At 39.0% G+C, this 22,367-nt stretch overlaps 1 protein-coding gene across 9 annotated transcripts in view; it reads left to right on the forward strand.

The window, feature by feature from the left end:
* The first annotated feature begins 12,646 nt into the window (after nt 1-12,646).
* Nucleotides 12,647-22,367, forward strand: part of dome (cytokine receptor domeless) — a 438,464-nt gene continuing 428,743 nt past the window's right edge. For 6 of the 9 annotated variants that reach the window (XM_070092688.1, XM_053774864.2, XM_053774858.2 and 3 more), the window contains exon 1: nt 12,647-12,726. The gene's annotated coding sequence lies outside the window, so the exon portion shown is untranslated. The other 3 variants (XM_070092684.1, XM_070092683.1, XM_070092686.1) reach the window with 3 other exon arrangements.

A 22,367-nucleotide genomic window follows, 5' to 3' on the forward strand; every position in this document is an offset into this window, starting at 1 on the left:
GCAGATGACAGCCTCATGCAGATCCTAGTATCATCCGCAAAGGATGATACGGTGCTGTGGCGTATATCTCTGTTTATGTCTGATATGAGGATAAGGAATAAGATGGGGACGAGTACTGTGCCTTGTGGAACAGAGCTCTTCACTATGGCAGCCTCCGATTTAACTCTGTTGACCACTACTCTTTGTGTTCGACATACTAGCAGTTTTACCATTAGAAAGTTGTTTTTAACACTATTATTTGAACTATACCCTAAAATTTATTTTACATTTGTCTTTGGTTACTTGGTTAATTGGGTATAAAGCCTGTAGACACATAAGGGTTATTAACGCTGCGTGTCACATTTTCACCACCAGTCGAAAATACTTTAATGCCAAAAATGTGGTTACTAGAATGAACGTAAACTATAAGTGTATATGAAGTGAAACATGCACTGTTGCATATGTGTACTTGTATAGAGTCAACTATGACGCTAACGAGAGAAGTTGAAACTCTCTTATAAAGACTAAAAGTCACAATACCGTTTCTAGAACAATTTATAACTAACTCACAAACTTGATATGTGAACTAGACTACATTTTGGTCCGTGTTAGATCCTTGTCAAAACTAGTAAGCTAGCCGAACGCCTTGATCAGATGACCAAAAGCTCCAGCTGCGGGTCATCATTTAAGACTCGCGTTAGGAAACACTTGTTCTGTTTCCTGGCAAACTTTACCTAAGCTAACCTAAGTCCATTTAGTGTTGTGGATAGAAGGAGAAGCTCTCTGATCTAGGGATTTAGCGCTTCATTTTTTATTGTAATAATAATATGATCTAGGGCACAAAGGTCTCAATACTGCCCTCTGTGAATGAAGAGGTGCGACAAGTATAGAAGAAACTTTTGTGACAACGTCTCACTCTACGTAAAGCTATATCACAGCAAAATCTTGACTTGTACCTTTGTATTATTGTCAACGGTATACCTTTCCATTCCACCCCTGTTGAACTTGTGATTGATCTCTTTTCTGATTTCCCCCCCCCCTGTTTATGCACTCACTCGAGGCAGACACTAGCAAATGCAGCTGTGCGTGATCATGTCTAGTGCCATTGGATTAAACACTCGTTATTTGAGATGTTTCCTGATTAACATTAAGAGAGAGAGTTGTTTCTGACAACTGCTTATGTAAGAAGGATTGCTGGCGAGTGAATTCTTAGGGGGTTACCTCACTTTAAAAAAGGGTTTTGTATACAATGATAAGCAAATATATACAAGAAGTATACAAAGAATATACAAGAAGTATGCAAATAGCATACCAATGTATGGAAATGGTAAATAAATGCAAAGTGTACTTATTCTTTCCATTCATAAAATATGAATCTAAGGAGAGTTTATCTTCATAACACTGTTAGATGAAGTGTTTCAGCAGTCATTGAAGCCTAAAAATATATACTCATGAGGTAGCGCTAAACCCACTAGGAGGTCAAACATCGCCTTTGGAATGTAAAATATTAAGCCTTGAACTGAGGAAGGGGTTATGGTATATCTAGTTTGTGAGATCTAAGCAGCATCTCCTTGAAAAGCACGTGTCTAATAGCATAAGGTCACTGTGCCCTAGCAATAGCAACAATGCGAATGGTAATTCAGAAGTGAGAGAATACATCTTAAGCGTAACTTTAACACAATGTTAATAAAGTTGTACCAAGAAGATGCCTTGAAATTCTGAGAATGTCGAGTTATGTCGTCTTCTCCAGACCGTCCTCTGGTAGCCTAGTTAATGCATTGTCTGGTCTTCTTCACTTAAGACATTTTTTTTTCAGTTTAAAATGTCACATTAGCTTGTGTTCCTCAGACTGTTGGTACGTTAAACAGTTAATCTCATAACCTGCATGGTGACGAGGAATAGACTGCATTGTTTGCTTAATAACAAGGATTATATACCACGTGGTTTGCATACTAGCAAATTATTGATTCCATTGTTTGCATAGTATTGAGTACTATGCTGCATCATTAGCATGGTAATCAGTGATATACTGCGCCATTAGCATAGTAACCAATAATATGCAACTTCACTAGCATGTTAGCCAGTAATATGCTGTATCATAAGCATAGTAACTAATAATATGCTGCATCATTAGTATGGTAGCCAGTAACATGCTGCATCATTAGTATAGCAACCAATATAAGGCAGCTTCAATTGCATATTAACTAATAATAGCCTACATTATTTTCCAGGGCTGTGTCGAAACATGCGATCATGAAAATTAAAAATTATATAAATGCGATGAAGATATCACGTTATTTGTCAGTTACCCCAACATCCATGTCAACATCAAGAAATAATTAGATGTGTTTAGGTCGGGGTTATGTAATACGGTATCCCCCGTATTGCATAACCCCTAACCCTCTGTTCTTCAGTGCACGCGAAATACGGTATAAGGAACAGATAAAGATTTGATAATCTGATGCGAATCGGAAGAGGCGTTCACAAGTTGTCACATCGAAACTAATATCACCATTGCTTCTATAAAAATGGCAAATTAGGACCAATACAGTCCAAAACTTTCAACTAGAAAATTTAGAGCTAATCTGAAAAGTTATTCTTTGGTCATCTCAAAAAAGATCAGTATAATACAACAGGACTTGAGGTATGAAGTCACTCATAAGTTGCATTATTAAGCTATTGGCATTGAAAATTTGAAGCTTATTTAATTAGGCATTCGCAAATTACGCTATGACTTGAAACCCCATATTTCCATTTTCCCGATTTCTTCATGGAAAATGTACAGATTGGCACCTACACAAGTCAAAATCAATCCAAACTTTTCTGGAAGTAAGATTCACCAGAGTTTAAGTTCTAAATATGATCAGAAAAGACATTCTCCAGTTATTTCAGGGGACACCAATTTGTTAAATATAATAAACATATTTCAAGTTACACGACCCAAAATCAAGGCAAAACAGGTTCCTTTAATTAAAGAAAAGCACATCAGCACTACAAGTCTGAAGTCAACAAGAAGACGGATTTTCCAGTTATGCACAGAATTCAACAGTTAGAAATTTATTAACTATGTCAGCAAATTTGAGAAATTTGGACTTACACAGCCTAAATTCAAAAATGTTTCATCCAGTTACTGAATTGAATACTATACTATTTCGAGATTAAAATCGACAAAAATAACGAATACACATTCCACAAACAATAACAACCTCCTTCTAAGTAGAATACACTGTTGCTGAAAAGGCAACCAGAAGAGGTTTTCTAGAAATATTGCTTGGAAACTAAAACTAGCAATGGTTTATATAAAATCGACCAGAGGGCACTTGCATATGCCATTTGTTCCAAGAAACTTCCCATATTTATAATTCACCAGAATTAAAAATTTGAAGGTGATCAGAAAAGACGTTCTGAAGTTGTAAACGAAATCATTGGAGGAGGTAAGTGGACGACAAGTACGGTGTTCAAATAACATGACCGACTCTGGCATGATGTCGCACGGAAAAGCGATATTTAAGAGTTCATTCGACTCTTGATATTTAGAAAACACTAATTTCGTTTTCTCCTATTCTATTTATAAATCCTTATAATTGTTTATGACATAAAAATATTAGATTTTTTGAGAAAATCTAATTTAAAACATTTTGTCGAGAAAATGGAAAATTAGCTCCTACATTGCCCAAACTCACTTCAAAATACTTCCAATTTAAGTGTTTACCGTCTGAAGTCGCTCTAAGAATGAATTATTTAGTTATTACACAGAAATCAATTTAATATAACTGGCAAGTCACAATTAACGTAGCTCAAATTGAATGCCAAATTTTCTTTTTAATAAAGCCCACGAACAGTAAATGTTTGAAGCTTATCAGACAGGGCATTCTCCAGTAATTGCTCTGAAATCTAATGATTTCAAACTTTATTAACACTCTCGGCAAAATTTAATATTTTTACTATTTTTGTATGTGGGCAAATTTACCGCTACATAAAATAACCTTATTGAGTAGTATCGTGTCTGTATAATGCACCAGCCATTATACTGAAGCCAGAATAAATACTAGAATAAATAGCGTCACAAATTCATTAATTATACAAAAATCGGGCAACAAATCAATTCTGAGGAAGAAACCAGAGCCTTGGCATGCTGTGGATAGGTTACCCTTCAAGGAAGGCGCCTTGATGCTGAAGTGCTCGTGATTCAAGAAACAGGAACAACCTTCCCTTTGATCAAACTGATCACCTCCCATTGCCCAGGCGCTATATGATCCCTACGGCTTTAGCTCTCCCATGTAATAAAATAATAATTGTGGAGGATTTTGCGAGTATATTTGACTGACTCAGTTAATGTCACCTATTCAACTCCCCCACGAGCTCTGTCAAGCAAGTAGTGAACACTTCCTCCACAGGTGGCTGTCAGAATTACACCTAGGTGTATACTTACAAGCTTCATGTCCATGATGACACCTGGTTCCTGATTCATTGCCAGGCTGAATGTTCCAGCGTAACTGACCACTGAATGAAGCTTTGGTTAGCATGAGGGTAGAGATACATGTCGCGTGCAAATGACACCTGACCAGCTCTAGATATAATACACTGCTTGCCCTATACCAACCGTGATGTGTACTGTTTGAGGCAAAACCTAAGACTGACGGCCGCAGGCCTTCAAAAGCTCAACCTGCCTAAATTCTCGCAAATCCCTGGGCAATATTGCCAAATGATTGGTAGAAAAGAGCGTTAGTCACTTTAGATAAGTCAACTATGATATTCATAGACACTCAAAATTCTGGGACCTATTGACAAATAAGTCTCATTTCCAAGATTACAGAGGCCACCTACTAGACAGGCGGCCTGTCATATGGGACTCTTAGCATGGTGGGAAGAAACTATTATCCCTTTATACCGCCAGCAGAGTAGAGGTAACACTAGCAGGCCTCCTTGTGTCATGTAGGTACTTTATGGAGGACACTGGTGGCACGTGGGAATTAAAATAAGTCCCATAATAATAATAATAATAATAATAATAATAATAATAATAATAATACATTTCATTCATTGGTATACTACTGAAGCAGCATTCGCCTAGAATATGTATTTGTATATATATGTTTTAATAATAAATGCAATGAACACTTCATTTAGAGAGCCAGGATCCCACAGGAAAGACAAAAATTGCTTGTATATTCAGTGAAACTGCTGAAGAGGATCTCACTCGGAAGTCGAAATGTATAGACAGCATATATATATATATATATATATATATATATATATATATATATATATATATATATATATATATATATATATATATATATATATATATATATATATATATATATAACACATGTTATTAGGGCAATAAATGCATTCCCAAGGGATGACAACCTCGTCCGTCTTCCCCCTAGGGCGACAAACACCCGCCGGGCAAATGCCAACAACAGGACACCCGACACCTCAAAAATCAGAGCCCATATTAGCAAAAAAATAGAAGAGGGTAATACTATTGGAGCTTTGAGACTTATAACCAGTGAGGATACCATCGCTCCCAAGGACGTCAGCACGGCGCAAGCTCTGAAGGACAAACATCCACCCAGGGCTCCCAGTACCAACATTGACCTCCCTGACATTGCAGCAGGCGAAGAACATCTAACCTTACAGGATGCTGATGTGTATAAAGCTGCTGTGTCATTTCCACAGGGTTCAGCAGGAGGTTTCACCGGTTTAAGGCCTCAACACTTAAAACAAATACTCAATCCAGCACTTGGTGAGGTTTCAGAGAGGCTGCTGTCTGAACTCACCAAATTTTCCAACCTGTGCCTGGCTGGCGGTGTCCCAGAGGCCATCAGACCCTTTTTCTTTGGTGCCTCATTGTGTGCCCTCCGGAAAAAGGATGGCGGAATCAGGCCCATTGTAGTGGGTAACACCCTTCGGCGCCTAGTCGCCAAGGCTGCAGTAAGAAGGGTGAGTCAAGAGGCTGCTGCAATGCTGAAACCAACTCAGCTCGGTTTCGGCGTTCAACAGGGCTGTGAAGCAGCTGCCCACGCAGCACGAGTATATATCAAAAACATGTCCTATGAAAAAGCCTTGGTCAAATTGGACTTTGCCAATGCTTTCAACTCAGTCAGAAGGGATGCTGCTCTCCAAGCAGTTTATAGAAACTTCCCTTCCCTTTATCCCTTCATAGAATCGTGTTATAGTGTGACTTCCAAACTATTGTTTGGGGACCATGAAATTGACTCGTGTGAGGGCGTGCAACAGGGGGACCCTCTCGCCCCCTTTCTATTTTGTTTGGTCATCAAGGAAGTCACGGAGGCACTCTCCAGCGAGCTCAATATCTGGTTCCTGGACGACGGTACCCTAGCTGGCACAACAGAATCTCTCCTAGAGGACATCAGTAAAATTAAAGACATGGGAGAAAGCCTGGGCCTTTCTTTAAACCCCACCAAATGTGAAATAGTTTCTACCAATCAACAGATGATCCAGAATATTAGTGCCGTTTTACCAGGAGCACGAGCCATTGATCTAGCCAATAGCACTCTCCTCGGTGCTCCTCTTGGGTCCAGTGCCATCGATCTGATCCTAGGAAAAAAAGTCGCAGATCTCCGGACGATGGAAAGCAGGATGAAAGACATTGACACACACGATGCCTTCTACCTACTCACCAGGTGCCTGTCAATCCCAAAACTTACCTATTTTCTGAGATGCTTCCCAGCCTTCAGCAGTCCAAAACTCAAGGAATATGACTCTCTCCTGAAGGCCATGCTAGAGAGTGTATTGAATCTTTCCCTTGACGATGGACAGTGGTTGCAAGCCTCACTTCCGGTCAGGCTTGGAGGGCTAGGAGTACGCAGATCCTCCCATATTGCTCTACCAGCTTTCCTATCCTCTTCCATTGCATCAAACGAGTTGATAAGACAAATTCTTCCTGACACCCTCAGTGAGTCAGCAGGAATAGAAGACCCTAGCTATGCCAGTGCCATCACCGAATGGGAGACTCTTGCTGCTCCAGCACCAAACCCTAGTGCAGCACTGGCTCACAAACAGTCAAGCTGGGATAGCCCAATTGCTGAAAAGGTGCTTGCCAACATGCTCAGGGCTGCAACATCAGATAGGGAGATTGCCCGTCTCCAGGCTGTGAGTGCACCTCACTCCGGGGACTTCCTCCAAACAGTTCCCATATCGGCAATGGGAACGCGACTCGACCCTAAGACCCTCCGTATTGCAGTGGCTCTGCGCTTTGCTGCCCCAATTCACACAGAATATATGTGTATTTGCGGCGAAGTGCAAGCAGACCAATACGGTCTACATGGTCTTAACTGTTCCAAAACCAAGGGCTGGCATGCAAGACACAATGAGGTCAACGACATCATTAAGAGAACCCTTGCTACAGCTGGATGCCCTGCCGAGAGGGAGCCACGATCACTTGCAGCAAACAATACCCACAACCCAGCAAACCGCCCCGACGGGATCACAATCTATCCTTGGAAGAATGGCAAGCTTTTAGCATGGGACTATACCTGTGTGTCCACACTGGCTGACACCTATATCCATCACAGTGTGGGGCGACAGGGAGGAGCTGCTGACCACAGGGAGGAGTACAAGATCAGCAAGTACAGGGACATTAGCCAACAGTATCAATTTGTCCCAGTGGGATCAGAGACCTTGGGATCATGGGGAAAAAATGCCACAAGTTTCCTTAAAGAATTGGGTTCCAGACTCATCGACACCACCAGGGACCCAAGGGCAGCCACTTTCATGTTCCAGTGCCTCAGCGTCGCCATCCAGAGGGGAAATGCTTGCTGCATACTTGGCTCACGTCCAGCCTCGGAGGAGCTGGAGGAAACTCATGATCTTTGATACATTGTGCCATTGTATTCATGTTTATGTTTTTTTTCTGTAAATGTATTTTGTTTATTAATAAATGTTATAGGGGGTGGTAGGAGAAGAAAATATTCAAACAGCTCCGGGGAGAACCTTGAGTTTTCCCTGAGGTACGTTTATTGTCTTCTCTGAGGATGAGGGTCCCCATTCCAGCTATAGAGGTGGTACTTCCCTATATTTATATATATATATATATATATATATATATATATATCTATATATATATATATATATATATATATATATATGCAAAACAACCACTCTGAAAGAATAGAGAAATTCCAAGCGCTTTCGTGACTACTCACGTTATCAATGTGAGTAGTCACGAAAGCGCTTGGAATTTCTCTATTCTTTAGAGTGGTTGTTTTGCATATTCTGAAATCACCTGTTTACTGTGATCTTATTGCATATATATATATATATATATATATATATATATATATATATATATATATATATATATATATATATATATATATATGTATATATATATATATATATATATATATATATATATATATATATATATATATATATATATATATATATGGTAGGAGAAGAAAATATTCAAACAGCTCCGGGGAGAACCTTGAGTTTTCCCTGAGGTACGTTTATTGTCTTCTCTGAAGATGAGGGTCCCCAGTGCAGCTATGGAGGTGGTACTTCCCTATATATAAATATATATATATATATATATATATATATATATATATATATATATATATATATATATATATATATATATATATATATAAGGAAGAACACTTGTAACCGCCCACAGGTATGTCACAGGTGGAGAGGAGGGAGCTGGCAGGTAGAGAGACAGTGAAGACTAGTGTGGCGGGGAAGGTAGAAGGGGCGGGGCTGTATCGCCCACTACGTATAGAAGGCAATATAATAGATAAATATGCAAATGAGAGAGAGAGAGAGGTTATTTGCCGAGAAAAGTTAAACTTACTGTCCTACCTACTACTGTTTTATCTTGATGGTTGATGGTCAGGATAGTAAAGCAGAAGGTTATCTTACTTATTCTGGCCACATTACCGCCACGAAAAACGTGCGAGGAGATCTATAAAAATTGTAGATCTCCTTCTTGCACGTAGAACAGAGATGTAGTATGTTACTGCTACTATATATGTCGCTTTAAGTTAAACCACCACCACATACTCAACCTGTTACACACTAAGAACTACACTCTAATATGCTGTCAGATACTACGTTGCAGAAATACCAGGGAACAACCGAAAACCCCCACTGGTAATAATTGTCTTAGTTTGGTTTATTAGGGTTAAGTCTGTTGTCTGCACGAGGGCGATTAATATTGCGTGTAACTTATACACCAAAGTACTGTAAATGTCTTAAATCATTAAATAGGGATTAAAGTGTGCTAATGAGACGTGTAAGAACACTTGTACCAGTGGCACTAATGAGGCGTGTAAAAACACTTGTATGAGGGGTGCTAATGAGGCATGTAAGAACAGTTGTACTAGTGGTGCTAATGAAACGTGTAAGAACACTTGTACCAGTGGTGCTAATGAGGCATGTAAGAACGTTTGTACCAGTGGTGCTAATGAGGCTTGTAAGAACAGTTGTACCAGTGGTGCTAATGAGGCTTGTAAGAACGTTTGTACCAGTGGTACTAATGAGGCGTGTAAGAACACTTGTATCAGGGGTGCTAATGAGGCATGTAAGAACACTTGTACCAGTGGTGCTAATGAGGCTTGTAAGAACACTTGTACCAGTGGTGCTAATGAGACGTGTAAGAACACTTGTACCAGTGGTGCTAATGAGGCTTGTAAGGATGCTTGTACCAGTGGTGCTAATGAGGCGTGTAAGAACATTTGTACCAGTGATGCTAATGAGGCGTGAAAAAACGCTTGTAACAGTGGTGCTAAAGAGGGGTTTTCGAATACTTCTACCATTGGTGCTTCTGAGGCGTACGTATATGAACTCTTCACCAGTGGTGCTTCTAACGAGTGTTGAACACTTGCACCAATAGTGATCTTGAGCAGTGTTCGAACAAGTGTAGCAGTAGTGACCCTGACAAGTGTTCGAACACTAGTACCGGCGGTGGTCCTAGGACGAGGGGGGTTTGAACACATTTGCTATGCGGATACAGCAACTGACTGGAGCAAAAAACTATGCAGACTCGTCACAAATTGCTGCAGTGAAAGCTCAAGCATGACGTGTGCACGACTTGACAGAACTGTGACGGTGATAATGAGTAATGATTATTTTACTTCTGTTCTTTTTGTCCCTGAGGCATATGTTAATCTGTTATGCCCCCCCCCCCCCAAAAAAAATAGTACTGAGAACATGAGCTTGGGCTGGTCCGCGTGGACCAGCAATAATGGAGATATCATTGATATATTTATCTCGTGTCAATTGGACACACATTCTGATAGTTATTATTAGTTTGATAACTGCCATGGCCAGAGAGGAAATAAATTAATTTATGACTAAAGATGATGAGTACCTCATGTTTAGTTGGTTTATTAAGTTTAAATAATGTCAGCTACACAAGAGTTATTAAAACTGTATATCACCTGTACACCGCTAGTCAAGTACATATTTTAATGTTGGAATTCAGGTAAACTCCAAGTGTATATATATTGAAATACACACTACTCGGTGTATAAGGGCTGCTGCTGTCAATGTATATACATCAAAAATGATATGCTTCTTCAGAATACTTAGAAAAAATGTACCCCATGATTCCAGCTACAGAAAAATAAGAAAGTAATTTATTATATTTACAGTAATGTAATATCGTGATAGTTACATGCAAATGGTTGTTGTATCTAATTTCATGTTGAACTTTTTCGTATCATCTTTAGTATCATTGTATTGAATATGAAGACGGCATACACAAGTACATGATTTAGAAAGAGGACCCCAAAGGATATAAATTGCTCTTTGAACTTTTGGGGAGTTATTCTGGTGTAACACTAGCTTATTTACCACTAATGTATACCTAAAAAGTACTGCGCTCATTGTAACCATTGTATATCTATAAACGTATGCAAAAACCGTGTGTAGAATTTTAGTGTTCTAAATAAAGCTTATCTTAAATGCAAGGCGTGTAAACGTTCGGCGGAATTTGCGCATCTATACGCAGATTCTATTTACGTATCTATAAGCACATTCCATTAACGCATCTATAAGCGAATTCCACTGACGCATCTATGAGCAAATGCCATTGGCACGTCTATAAGCATTGACACACTTATACGTCATTCCATTGACGCCAACCTCTGTAGTTGATGCAAGATAAATGATTATAAATATTTTTGCATGTTTCAGAATACAATAATATTGAACAGGTAAAATCATCAATATATTGCAAGATCTGGTGATTATATGCAGGTAAAAATATACGTTGCAAGATCTGTTGATAATGAAGAGGCAAAAATGTTTATAAGTTTCAAAATTTATTGATTTTGAGCAAGTAAAAAACCATATGTTGCAGGATCTACAAAATAACTGTTATTCGGAATATTTCCACTGGAACCCTTTATTCCTCTTCCCCCGGATGCGACCCACAACAGCCGGCTATCATTTGCTACACTGTAAACATTATTATTATTATTATTATTATTTTATTATTATTATTATTATTATTATTATTTTATTATTATTATTATTATTATTATTATTATTATTGTTGTTGAAATCACAGAATGGGTGAGGGTCGAACCCATGGTAGGCGAGTCTTCAAACTTACAGGGTAGTGAATCTCAAGACTCACTTGCCATGGTTTCGAACCCCATCTATTCTGTAATTTGTTTGCAATCGTGTTATTACGAATCTATGTGTCGTTGTTGTAACCCGTAAGGGTCATACAACGCCTGTGGGATGGGAGCTAATCAGGTTCCATTCAAGGAAAGGGAGGATAGGTGCAATTTCTCTAGATGAAGAACCCCTCACCGATATCAAAGATAGCAGGTGTAAGAAATGCGCACGTCTTCAGCCCGCCCCAGAACTGAACCCGAATTCTTTGGGTGTAAGCCGAAGTCGCTACTATGAGCCGCCTTGCGTAAACATGGGAATTTAGTAATTTTGAACAAGTGGAACTTCTACATGTTGTAGGATCTAGGGACACTGACGAGAAATATGGATGTAAGGTAACCTAGAGGAGCCTCTGAGTAACATAGCAGCGTCAGAGCGACCTCTCTGGGTTCATGTGGTGAGCCAAGGACTTCAGATGTGGGGAAAAGATTTGCAGTTTCTTTCCCGATCGATTAAATCAAGAGTTTTCGTTACGTTTCAGTGGTTAAAGTGGAGAAGGATTAACAGTTACTTATAAATGACTAACATAAATATTTATACAAAGCGATAAAAATGTATTATGTAGAAAATTCTGAAGTTGAAGCCTCGCACAAGACTACCCACATAGCTGTTTTTTGTAACAGGATTTCAATCTTCTCGTCTATTCCTAAAATTTTATAACTTTAGCAGATCAGTGCGATGCATTTTCTGTTTATTTTGATTACGTAAACATCAATGATGCCAACAAAAACTCCTGCTAAACTTTATGGAAAAATAATATTCTTTTACAGTGGCTGCCGCAACCTAGCGCTGATAAGCTCCTGCGATGCGATATCCTCCAATAGACGGGTGTATTCACTGGGGAAACACCGTAGGACGTACTATACGGATAGTGGATTTATATTTAAATTTTTTATAAAGGTAAGTTTATGAAGGTAAATATAATGCCAAAGAAAGAAATTGTGGCAACTTAGAGAACTGGCAGCCTTTGGTAGCCTCCTCCTCTTCCCCCCCCAATTCTCTCCCACACACTGGACTCGACAGTGTCTGCCCAACAGTCGACAGTGAAGGGTTGCGCTGTTGATTCGTTTCACTCAGACGCGTTTCAGTGTTAGTGATTTGAATAGAATGTAAATAAACAGTGAGCGCGAACTTTTTAATGTCTCCATCTATTAGTTTTACCCGATAATTCTTTATTCATGTGTAATTACTAGGAAAAAATATATCGTATTGAGCATAACGAGGGAGTTGGTCCACAGGAACCCGTGAAGCAAGTTGTGGCGTAGTGGTGTTTGTGTTTAGGTGTCTCTATACGACTCTTGCCGCTATCTTAATACACTCGTGGAGGTGTGGAAAAAGTACGTTGTGTGAATGAGCCAAGTGACTGCCCATTATTAAAGCAGTGTCAGGGATCCCAACTAGAGCCATCAACACGCACTTCTTGGAAAAACCTATTTTAGTTGAGGCTTCCGGCTATTTGAGAATGTGCTTGACATCTTCCTCTTCATCTTGTTAGGATCCCCGTGCCTGTGATGAGCCATACTTCCGACGAGAAAATCAATGAGGAGGAAGACGTGATTGTGAACTCTCGATAGTGACTGAAGAACTTAAATTAAGTGAAATAGTACTGAGGTGCAGATCTGGCGGCCTTCAGCCCACAGGTGTTTGTGCTGTCAGTCCTTAAGAGTTGCTTCCCTGATTGCACATTGGCATTGCCGCTTTGGTGCCACCATTGGCACCATGAACTGGATTAAGATAATGAATCAGTGTATGGGAAGTACGTGCTCGCAACATTGTGATGCAATCTGCACCAGCAACTTGACAGGTGGTCTTTTCTTTCATGGAGTATCCATTGAGTGAGCTAGCATCTTTTACATTTTTGTACCAGTTTCATATAGCTGTGTAGCATGCATTTTAAATACATAACCTGAACAGAGACTTTGTTTAGCTTTGTTTAGCATTAAGATGGTGAGAGTGAGCAGCTTGGGTCCACACGTCAGTCGCCGGCGTGTGTATGTGTGGGGGTTCGTTCTGTCCTCTGGGAGCATGCGCACACCAGCAAGGCCATTTATTATTTAGCCCAACATGCCCAGTCCCAGTAATCTTTTAATATATTTATTTTGTATATAAATTTGAAGTGTCTTGAACCAGTGTATATTGCTCAAGTAGGAGTTCTAAATTTATGGTTATTAGAAAGTACTGGGAAGTAGGGTAATGTATCTCCCAACACCCCTACTATAATTGCCACACTGCACCGTTATATGCCATTCTGTCTTCATTACTTAAACATGCAAGCAGCTACTACCGTCAAAAAACGACTCTGCTCTTGCTTGATAAGTGAGTTGTACCATTACCTACATAAAATCCCACGAGAATTTGTATTATTATATTATTATATAGAAAACTTAAGTTCTACAAACTTAGCAAAACCTGTGAAGCCTTATTATATATAGTGTATCAGCAGATCACTCCCAAACGCAATTTATATCATGATTTACCATACTTTAGTGTTCAGGAGGTTAATGTAGAAGTAGCAGCAGTGTAGGCCTACGGTTATACATTCTCTAATGGTATGCTATTCACGATCCTAATGATTCATTTATATTCTGCCAGATAACTGAAACTTGGATCACCTGAGAAGTATCCCTTTCTCATCAGTGTGCTCTTTATTCTCTCGACTTCCTTTCTTCTCCCCCCCCCCACCCAAGGAAAACAGCGAAATGTAGTTGTGCAAATTCTTAAGAAGGCTAACCCCTCAAAGGAAGTTCCTTAGTGTCGGTAAAGGGCTCCTGATCTAAGGAATTGAACATGTGCTCTCCCTTGGATTGAACCAGAGTACTCTCGTTCCCCCAGACGTTAAATGACCCCTACGGATTTAGCACTCACAAATATAATAAAAATTATTTAAAAGGCTAAGCAGATTAAAAAGTTGTTTTATATTAAATGTTAGGAAGGTTAGGTTGCTATGTTAGTTTTGAGGCACTGAATATATGTATCTATTATAGGACGCATTTGACACCGGAGAATTTATATAAAAACACCCTGGCATAAAGTAAACATTAACCAATAACAATCGCATTAACTATATTTCACTATTTTTTCCTTAAGTGAAAGTACGATGAGTCTTCAGATGACTCAAAATTTCGATAAGAAATAACTGAGACCTGGTTTCACTTGAGTCTGGACACGACTACTGAACACCACAGAGGGGAAAAACCGGTCCTCTGCAGTAAATAACTTGCACGTGGTTTCCAATTATTTAGAAACTACGGTCTTCCTCGCTGCCAGACGTTATCGTCCCGTTTATGTAATTTGGTTATTGGCGGATACCTAAATATAAATATATATAAATATAAAAAGTTCTTCATTTCTATGCTTATGTAGCGCAGAAACTGACGCACTAAAAGTTTAAAACAAAGTTCTGATTTTAAAGAATGGGTTGAAGGGGGACGAATTATACAGCTCCGAAAGAAAGAAGGGGTGGGGGGCAAGCTTGCCTCATGTCAGGGGAATTTTTTTTCATGCAGCCATTAGAGAATAGAAAGGATGAACACAAACTAGCTTGTTAGTTTCTTCAAAGGACTTGAAAGACTTAATCTATGAACAATAAAGGCCTCCAAATCGACCATGGAAAACTGACGATAATAAAAAAAAAGCTGGAACGAGCATCGCAGGTAATAAAAGTATGTGAATCCGACAAGTAGTTGGAGAAAAATATCTAAAAACTATTTTTGTTAGAAACTTTGTCCTGAGACTGTCACTCCAAATGTCGGAGTGACCAAGGTCCTAGGTCAGAAAAGTTGACGATAAAATTACCATGCTTCTATAGTAACTAAGTGTAGAAATTTACAAGAAACTGAATCACTACCGCTGAGGTGTTTCGGATAAACCAGGCTGTTATGGATATGGGCCGGCGGGTTTCCAACAGCAACAACTTGGTTGACCAGACAGTCAAGGACAGTGGCTAACGCGACGGTTTGTAGTTTTGAGACACACTGATCGCGGGTTCAAACCCCACCCGTGGTATTTGTTTTTTTTTTTTTAATAATTTGAGATCTTGTTATTCTCTAGCGTACGTTCTTTCAAGAAATTCGCAAGTGCTTGCACACTAAGCCAAAAATTCAGAACAGCGATGAAGAAATAAAGCTTTTATTGAAGAGAGAGAGACAGTATGGGAAACTCAACATACAGCTTCCAAGATTTTTCAACAGGTTTCATTTAAATATAAGGGAAATTATGACATCTAATTGGTATCTAAAGAAAAGAAAGCTGAGCAGTCGGACTGTTTCTAAGTTGGAATGCATGCCGCTAACACAAATCATCCTCACTGAAGCAGTGATCTAAGGAACTATCGGAAAAATGCTCAAAATATTGCAAAAATTAACTGTCGTTTAATTTTTCCGTATTTATAGTGATAGTTAATTGACCATGAATCCACCAAGAGAAAGGCTACCCACTGAGAGTGCAAAGGCTAATGGAAGGTGAGAATCAACCTGTTCTTACCTTTGGCATTTTAGCTCTTTCATGAATAAATAAATGGCTCTATAATCACTACTTCACCAAATGAGACAGTAAGTATATCCCTTATTTGCCTGGATAATTGTGAACCCGGTTTTTTTTTCACGACAAGCTAGTAGGAATATGATATATTCTGTAAACTACATTAAACCTAATTCAAAATTATTACAGGAAACTTCAGGGATTTAAACTCTGAACGACACTGAATTTTCAGCTTTCAAGTTTTTAATAATTACGATATCTGAAATATTCCTTGAAGTTCCCGTGGCCAGAATTCAGACTAAGGACACTAGTATGCATTTAGTTCGTGACCATGGCAGCCAAACGACATCTCATAGTCCCATTTTTACAACACTCCGCTTTAAGAATATTTTAAAGTTGGGTCTTCCGGAACCAGCAGCGAGCAGCCCAGGAAAATGTAAAAGTTTGGAAAGTGTAGATTTCAGCTTTATCAGACCTGGCAGAAAACGTGGCTGTGTTTACACTCTCCTGTTTTTATACGATAGTTATTGAGAAATGATATTAAAAAAAATACTTGGTACTTCAAGTTAACAGTATCAATAGTTCTATTAATAATCAGTAAAGCAAGGATAAGTTGCAAAACAAGCTTCATTTGGACAGTGTTTCACTCCCGGCAAAACGTCACCAGGGTATGACTCGGCAAAACTTACGTACACGGAGCGAAACTGTGTCCCAATGAAAGATTTTTCTGCGACGTTCTGTTTTTAACTTGTCTACAGTACGTCATTTGCAGTAGGTCAATATATTATTATTATTATTATTATTATTATTATTATTATTATTATTATTATGCTTATCAAAGGATATATCTTGATGCTGGTGAGTATCTTTTTGAGCTTGCGAATGGGATCTAGCCTTCCTTTCCATGGATCGATCCAGATTGTTTCCCATTACCCTGGCGCTGTGTAACCCTTACGATTTTGATTTAGTGCTGACCCCTCATTTAGAATATTGCTCAGTGCTGACGGCCCCGTTCAAAGCAGAATTATCATTGCTGGAACAAATTCAGAGAACGTTTACGGCTCACATTGAGCCAGTAAAGCAACTAAATTACTGGGAACGCCTTCAAGTCTTGAACAGGTACTCATTGGAGCGGAGGAGAGAGAGAGATTCATGATAATATATACCTGGAAAGTACTCGAGGGCCTGGTCCCAAATCTGCACACTGCCATAACAACATACTGGAGTGAGAGATATGGGAGGAAGTGCAAAATAAACCCAGTGAGAAGCAGGGGTTACCTGGTTACCTGGAGGTTATTCCAGGTAACCAGGTGCGGAGGGGACAATAAAAGAACACTATATCAACACCCTAGACTATTCATCATCTTACTAGAAGATATCAGAAACATGGCTGGAACAAGTGTAGAAGCCTTCAAGAGGAAACTGGACAAGTATCTTCACCAGGTGCCAGATCAACCAGGCTGTGATGGATATGTGGGGCAGTGGGCCTTCAGCAGCAACAGCCTGGATGATCAGGCAAGTACCAGACTAGCCTGGCCCATGGCCGGACTCGAGAATAGTGAAACTCTCGAAACTCTTCAAAGGTAAAGGTATATCAAAGATAAGGTATATTATTACTATAAATCAAACATCATCTAGTCATGCTTTTTTTTTTTTACTTGCTGAAAAGCCTACCATATTGTAGGTTGGATCATCATCGCCCATATTCATCCCTATGCTTTAATTGCTCTATAGTCACCTTAACCGGACGTAGGCAACGACCTAGTTAGGTATTCCCTTAAGTATCACGTTAGGTAACCCAGATATATCAGCAGTTAATATACGAGAGGCTTTTGGATAAACTTGATTAATAGTAAAGATTTTCTATTTTACTGGTGTAATGGTGCCCCGTGGCCTGAAGCTCTCGCTTCACACGATGAGGGTCCGGGTTCCATTCCCGGAGAAGGGGTGGAAACAGTGGACGTGTTTCCTTACACCGGTTGTCTATGTTCATCCATCAGTAAAATGTGTACCTGGGTGTTAGTCGACTGGTGTGGGTCGCATCCTGGGACAAAACTGACCTAATTTACCCGAAATGCTCTGCATAACAACCGGCTTTCTGTATAGTAGTATATCATTGATGTCAGCTAGGCCTGTATACCTTGTACATGTACTTGTAGTAAATGAAGATATATTTATAATGTGGGGTAAAAATTGCTACGAAAATTAATAAGCATTTTATGTAATTTTAAATCATTAGAGGAAAAGATTTCAATTAAGTTTTAATGTTCCTGCTTCCCGTACCATGAGTTTGACAAATGGAAGTGTTTCTGTAAATCAAAAGAAATTTTTGTTGTAATTTATTGCTCAGGTTATTTATTTAACAAAGCATTCCCAAGTTGACCATTGTATTGTTAACATTCAGGTAGTGTAAAATGACCAGCAATATTTTGATGGTATATAATCGGTTTGTTCCACCCTCTCCACTGGCTGAGTAAGGTTTCAGCTTTTTATTTTGACCTTAATTATTTTTACTATCCGTGATATACCTGTGACCGATTTCGACAGTTTTCTACTCTGCCTAGTTATGAGCCAGGCTTCTCTGGTTAAGTAGTCTTGCTGAGTGGCAGAGGCCACGATTTTCCTTCATGCATGAGGGAAATTATCAAACCTCTGATCATCTTCAAGACAGCAAGAGTGTGTGTACTCACCTAGTTGTGCTTGCAGGGGTCGATTCACAGCTCCTGACCCCCGCTGGCCGCTACTAGGTCACTCTCCCTGAGCCGTGAGCTTTATCATACCTCTGCTCTGTGTGTGTGTGTGTGTGTGTGTGTGTGTGTGTGTGTGTGTGTGTGTGTGTGTGTGTTTTGCCGAATAGGTAAAATTGGTCAATTAGCAAGAACTCATTTAAAATTAAGTCCTTTCTAAATTTTTTTCATATACGTTTAAAGATATATATTTTCATTTATGATAATGTAAAAACTAATAATTTTGTACCAAAAGAACCTTAAAAAACTTACCTAACATTATTATAACAAACGTAATTTAATTTAGCCCAATCCATCTAAATATATTTGAGATAAGTTTACAATAATTTAATAATAAACAATTAAATATATTTTTTTCGTTAGGTTCAGAATGTTTTTTTTTTTTGTTTTTGTTTTTGCAAGATTACTGCATACATAAATCTTTACTTGTCTTATTCCGCTAGAAGAGCGTTGCCAAAATCGGAAGTTTTACCTATTTGGCAACACACACACACACACACACACACACACACACACACACACACACACACACACACACACACACACACACACACACACACACACACATAAAATATAAAATACATATAAAATACTGAGGAATTGACAGGGTGGACAGAGACAGAATGTTCCAGAGATGGGACATGGCAACAAGGGGACACAGTTGAAAATTGAAGACACAGATGAATCACAGGGATGTTAAGAAGTATTTCTTCAGTCACAGAATAGTCATGAAGTGGAATAGTTTGGGAAGCGATGTAGTGGAGGCAGGATCCATTCATAGCTTTAAGCAGAGGTATGATAAAGCTCATGGTGCAGGGAGAGTGACCCAGTAGCGGCCAGTGAAGAGGCGGGGCCAGGAGCTATGAATCGACCCCTGCAACCACAACTAGGTGAGTACACACAGGGACAAAATAACATGAGCACCTGTTGTTAGGTAAGACACATATGCAACAGTTAGACAACTTTATTCCGAAACGTTTCGCCTACACAGTAGGCTTCTTCAGTCGAATACAGAAAGTAGGCAGGAACAGTAGAGATGTGAAGACGATGTAATCAGTCCATCACCCTTAAAGTCGTAGAATTTGAGGTTGTCAGTCCCTCGGCCTGGAGAAGTTCAGTTCCATAGTCAGGAACTATCTGAAGATCAAGCGACAGTGCGGAGACTTAAATACTGTCGGAAGGAGAGGTGCAGGGTAGTAGTAGTAGTAGTAGTAGTAGTAGTGAGAGGCAACTGAGAGGTCATGTCCCTCTCAGATCCAACCCTTCTCACTTGAAAAGCTTGTCCAAGGTGTTTTCTGTACCAAGATGCCACGTGTTGCAGTGTCTGACAAGATGAACATCAATGTGTCTTACCTAACAACCTGTCGGTATTGTATACCATTTTGATGTTCAACATGAGCACCTGTTGAGTAAACTGTCGAATGACAGAATAATAAATTTAAATGTGTTACAGGTCCCTTTTTGCGCTATCTTCTAAAACGATAATTCACCAGTTCACACCGCTCGACTGTTCAAAATTTAGAAGAACATAAAAGTGAAGTTGAATACTTGGATTGGCCCCCCACAATCGCCGGATCTAAATGTTATCGAGCATCTATGGGAACAGCAAGTCAGGAACCGATTACCTCCATCGTCGTCTTTGGAAGAGTTAGAGCAGGTTTTGCATGACGAATGGCTCAAAATTCCTCTGGATGCTGTTCACATACTATATGAACCATTTCCTTGCCGAATTGGTACTGTTTTAGCTGCAAATAGAGGACTAATTCGTATTGAATTTTTTTTATAGGACAAGGTGTTCATATTATTTTGTTCAACCCCTGTATATAATATATATATATATATATATATATATATATATATATATATATATATATATATATATATATATATATATATATATATATATATATATACATGCAGTTTTGACAATAATATGAATATTTCCTTTGGTTTATATAAATTAGATCCATTTATAATTAATAGAATTTGGGTAGAATTTAATAATACACTGGACAAATAAATAGCTTGGGGGTGAGTTTTGCAAAGGACCTATCCAAGTTGGCTCGCCGCGCGTCACGTGTTTAACCGTTGTGGGATCTGATAGTGAGGTGCTGGCCGACCCCTTATATAGCTTCCTTGGATGCTTCACTTTCATAGTTCCTTGATAATGTGAGTAGTCACGAAAGCGCTTGGAATTTCTCTATTCTTTCAGAGTGGTTGTTTTGCATATTTTGAAATCACCTGTTTACTGTGATCTTATTGCATATATACATATACATATACAGGGGTTAAACATTAAGACAGCCGAGATTGACTAGCATGAAACTTCCAACGCACTATAATACGCAAAAATTTTCGGTGACTTCCATGTGGAAAAACCGACTTGGACACTGGAATGTTTACATTGGTTTTGTGGTAAATATTTGATTTCCTAGATCTCGGTAGTTCCCCGTTTTCTGTTTGCTCATCAAAATGTAACCTTGCCTTTGTTATTACATATATTGGGTTAATAGTATGTAATAAATGGTTAATTACTTAACGTTAACCTAACCTAAAATAGCATGTGCATAGAACTCTGTAAGGCAACGGAGTTAAACACAGCAGAAAAAAAAAGTTGACGTTAGGACATGTCGGAAAAATGACTAGTATAACCAGTGGCAGGCTTGTTATTCTCTTCTTTTTTCTCTATCGTAATATTTAAGAGACCGGTTCGCTCCAGTAAACCAAATTTTATAACCTACGAACTCGAAAGAAAGCTTTGTTAGAAGCTACAAGGCAAGAAACCTTGTATGAACGAGTTCTTGGAATCTCCAAGAAAGCCACTTGGAAGCCATGAACGACGAGGATTAGCATACAAGAGAAGAGTAAATCTCTGGTGGTTGGGGACGTGAGCTGGTTGGCAAGGATCCTGGTTTGTGTTCTTTTGACCATTGCGCTATGATGTTTAGTTTTATGAAGCTTTTCCTGCATTTGACTCCTTCAATGCTGGTAAAAGGTACTTGATCCAATGAATTGAAACTACCCCTTTCCTTCATAGAATGAAACCTGATTATCTTTCCCTTGGTTTACGAGTTTAACGCTTCACATTTAAATACCATATTTGATGTGGAATGTGCTGATAATCTAAATTTATTTATAATCATAGCACATCATATGTTCATCTCGTAAATATAAGCAAAAAGAACCAAGTGAAAATATCATTATTGATGTTTCAGTCTGGGACTTAGACATTTCAGTGGAATCCGAGAATGATCATGTGTGAATATGATGGAAGTCGTTGCTTTTTATGAAAATTTTGTTGTCAAAATTCGTGACTTTGATCCTTCTTGGCTACTTGGCTCGTGCGTTCTTTGAACATGGACTTATCTCCGTATACACTAGAATAAACAAAACATCCTTGGCGGTGCACTCAGTGTCATTAGTGGCTCCGACTTGTTCCCCCTCTTAACTTTCTCTCTGTCTGTGTCTCTCTGTCTCTCTCTCTGTCTCTCTCTCTCTCTCTCT

This window comes from Cherax quadricarinatus, chromosome 40, assembly GCF_038502225.1.
Source record: "Cherax quadricarinatus isolate ZL_2023a chromosome 40, ASM3850222v1, whole genome shotgun sequence".
Taxonomy (NCBI): Eukaryota; Metazoa; Arthropoda; class Malacostraca; order Decapoda; family Parastacidae; genus Cherax; species Cherax quadricarinatus.